Raw genomic sequence first — 4191 nt, 5'->3', positions numbered from 1 at the left:
TTTTTGACTCTAAAAAACAAGGATAATTTTCCTTCTTCTCAGAAACGCACTGTTTGGTCTTGATGAAGTCCCAATAAATTACTTTGAATACTCTTGTATGTTTATCTATGATTAACAGTGAGTGAGAGTGTCATTAGATTAGATGAAGTAATAAATCAATTCAGTATTGAAAAGTGTCTACGAACCGTCTCTAAGATACCATTAATAGTTAAACAAGTCTTGTCGGTCAAGCTTGTTTACTTTTAACATGATTTCACCCAGGAGAAGCCTGTGTGTAAGYACTTCATAGCTCGCCACCAACAGGAGAGTAACCCATTACTGGGCGGGGGGAAACTAGGAGAATGGATTGCTCCTTTCACGGTGTTTCTATTAGTTTTCATTAGGCGGCCCAGGGAAACCTGGAGATTTATAGGGAACATTTGCTTTAAATTCACCCCTGCAGGGTTTCACCTGATTGCTGCATGGGACAGACAATGATCAGCCACCATCCGTCTTAACAGTCTGCTTCCATTTTCATAAATTCTCCCCGTCTGTGTGAGAACAGCAGCCTGTCATAGTCTACAATGTCACAGGCATCCACCCCAGCTGGACTTCCACCGGCTCCAGTCCCTGCCTCATTCTTGCGGGGCGTAGCGCGGATCACCGCTGACAGACCCGCACCTCGAGTTGTTCATGTCTGAGGACGTGTCAGTCACAGCTGCTCGGGGACGCGTCTTTATGAGACAAAAATAACCTTATTTTCTCCTTCCTTCCTTCCTTCGGAGGAGGAAGAGGCAACATCCTGCCGATTTTCCAGCGCTAATGTTGCTATTGATTTGCTAGATGACCACCAAAGCTGGCGGGTCAATCAGAGATGTTTGTGAGAGAAAAGTGTGATTTTCTCAGAAAGGAAATAATCAAGCCCCTCACTCCGTTTGATGGAACATATGACACATTATTGCCGTCACCATTATTCACCACACAAGTAGTGCGATTAGACAGAGGCAAGAAACTTTTGATTAAATTTCTCTTTGTGCCCAGTTATTCTCTCTTTTGATTTATATTTGTTGCTCTTGTTCTTTTTTTTTTCTTTTTTTTTTACATGGAGTAATCACTCACTGATTGTTATTCCAAACTTCTCCAAGAAAAGGGTGTGATCACTGCAAAGTAATGTCATACAGAGTGTGCAATGATTAATCTGAACTGGCTTGGTGATATAGGATTTCCTCCCCACAGCGGGATCAATAGCTTCTTCTTCAGCTTGCTGGAGTCTAAGATTTCATTAACCCATTTAGAAAGACTCGGCCATCTTTTGTGAGTTATTATGAAAGGGTAAGCAGGYCAAACACATTCTTCAGCCTGTGATGATGTCCTTTCTGTTTGGCATTTTTTCTTATTATTCTCTCGGCTTACAGAATAGAAATGATGGCGTAGATTTATATGCATCCCGGTCGATGGCAGATAAATCCCTGTGTTTAACCAATCAATATGGCTGTGATCCATCAATTGTATTTCACGATTGCTGTCTGAGCCACTCCTTTCCCTTAAACATTTTATATATATATATATATATATATGTGCGTTGCTAGTCATGAATAAATGTTTTCCTTAGAAATTACAAACCTACCATTTGGTTGGCGGCCATATTACTTCAGACTGCAACCCTCGACCCCATGTTTTATTCATCATTCTACCGTCCGGGGAGCCAAACTTAAAAGCGGCCGACCTGATGTATTTGATCCCTCTGATGTTTTGATGAGATCACTCACACTCCGAAGCATGTTTTCCACCTCTCCGTCTACTGTTTCATTTTGCCCTGATGACTGAGCTCCATCTGTTTCCACAACATTGGCCCACCGCACATTAGCATTAAAGGGGTCTATTCGTTCGGGCCCAGCGGCCTGGAGTGGTTGCAAAAGAGGGGGTTTGAGGCCATCACCGTGAGCATCCGTGCAGCCCCGTCTCTGAATCATTCAGCCCAGAGAGCCTCTCCTCACTGCTGCTCTCACAGTGTGCAGCTCTCCTTCTCCATCTTATTGTTGCTCCCGTGGAGCCGAACTGCCTGCTGTTACCAGGCCTGGGGGACAGCCTGTCTCATGTGCGGGGGAAAAAAGAAAAAGAAGAAAAACAGAAAGACTTGGGTGAAAATCAATTCCTCATTAAACTAATTTGTAAAGGCTGCATCAGAAGGTGTTCAACATTTGCTTTGGCACAGCTGTCAGTTTGAGGCGACCTTGGGAACACGATGTGTTGCCTGACAAATAGCGCGCACGCCTGACGACGAGGGAGGCGTTGTTTTGCTCTCTTTCTTGACTGATGGCTGGGTCATTGCTCCCTTCAGTTTCTCACGTGGAGAAAACCGCGGCCCTGTGACGTACAAATCAGAAGCCGATCAATGGGAGGGAGTGCCCCCTTGTCAGCGGCTTGAATCGGAAATGTGCAATTGTGACTGAAATGCAAAGATCCCAAAGTAAGCTGTAGGAAAAATAAACAGCGGAAGCAGACATGGGCCGATTAGAGGTGTCAGAGTGTGACAGGGTTCAACAAAGTTCTGGTGTAAAACATCTAAAAATGTCCATCATTAATTATCTGTGGTTTCCTGTCGTTTTAATGAGAGGCCAGTGAACATGCCAGAGGGTTTTCTCCAGCTKTACCACGGGCCTACTCTTACCCCACCTGTTGCTGCACACTGCTAATCAGCAAGCTGCATTTTTTAAATATCATTTTAGTGGTTGGAAAAGGAAAAAACATCAGTTGCACTTAACACACTTGTGTTACTAAATAACAGTATACCAGAGATGTGATATTTTTCTACTACTACGCAGTACAGTGTTCTCATGGGTTTTTAATGTTTTTGGTTTTAACTTGGTTTTGTAATTTGATTATTTTTGACACAAGGATGTTCTAAAGATAGTTTTATCATATTTGTGCTGAGTTTTTTTTTCTCTTGTTTTGCTATTTGTGTATTTGATGGGATTGCTACGTTAGTCTTTATCTTTTGATTTAGGATTCTTTGTCATTCCATTTAGTTCATGCAGTGTTTATTAGTCGTCTCCCCTCAGTTTTGCTGCTCAGGTTCTTCTCCAGTTACCATGTAGTCTTCTAAATAGCCACACTAAGTTTTTATGCAACTCATCAACACTCCCAGTAGTTATAAAAAACTCTTTCTTCCCTCACCTCCTCTGCAAATTCTCCGTTCGTCTCCTTGATCTGCATGTCGCAGCTTTTCCAGTAGTTTTGCTTTTTCCACTCAGTTCCTTCTTCCTTGGGGTATTTATTCATAACAGTAATAACAGTAAATAAATTGTACAGATGAAAACATTGCAACTATAATAGTCAGCACTGGAGCACGAGTAAAGGTTTGGTCAGTCTCACAACCTGCCAGAAATCATTCTGTGGGATAAATTCCTTCACGTTAAATAATCCCTATTACAATTTTGAATTAGTACTAAAATAATTATGTGTTAATTAAAGGGACCAGGTTATGAGAAAAGTAAAGCAGAACTGGTAATCAGCATCATTAAGAGTTAACTTTAATTTTTGTTCGTCTCACTAAGACCTCCTTACTAATGATTTAATTAAAGTAGAGACAAACAAACACATCTAATGAACAAAGATGCTAATGATAACGCTGCTGCTCTACAACAAACTACAGCAGCTACAGAAAGAGAAAGGGAGCATTTATGATTTGGGATTTAAAAGTGTAGAATATGGATAGCTGAAGTAATTAAATATCAGAAATCTATTGGAAGTTAGTCGCCTTTTGAGGATAAAAAAAAAGGGACTTGGGGCTGCGTGGTGGCACTGTTGTCCTACAGGAAGAAGGTTCTGGCATGCATGAGTTCCCTCTGAGTACTCTGGCCTCAACTCATTAAAAAAACTGGTTAATTAGTCTCTCTAAAATTCCCCTTAGGTATGAGTGCGTGTGTGTGCGTGTGTGTATGGTTGTTTGCCCTGAGAGTTTCTGTGTTGCCTTGTGATAGACTGGTAACCTGCCCAAGGTGTACGCTGCCACTCACTCAGAGTGCGGTGGAGACCAGGCCTGCTGAAACCCCCTAAGGATGAGCAGATTTAGCAAATGGATAGCTAGAGCTTTGTGGCCTGATTGTGCATTCTAATTATGACAATATTAATATGAAAAGGAAGAGAAATAAAAGGAGAGAGGAAGTTGAAGCCCTGACATCCCATTGATTCATTGATGGGTTATGTATT

This window comes from Poecilia reticulata, linkage group LG10 (assembly GCF_000633615.1).
Source record: "Poecilia reticulata strain Guanapo linkage group LG10, Guppy_female_1.0+MT, whole genome shotgun sequence".
Classification (NCBI taxonomy): Eukaryota; Metazoa; Chordata; class Actinopteri; order Cyprinodontiformes; family Poeciliidae; genus Poecilia; species Poecilia reticulata.
This window is presented reverse-complemented; position numbering follows the sequence as displayed.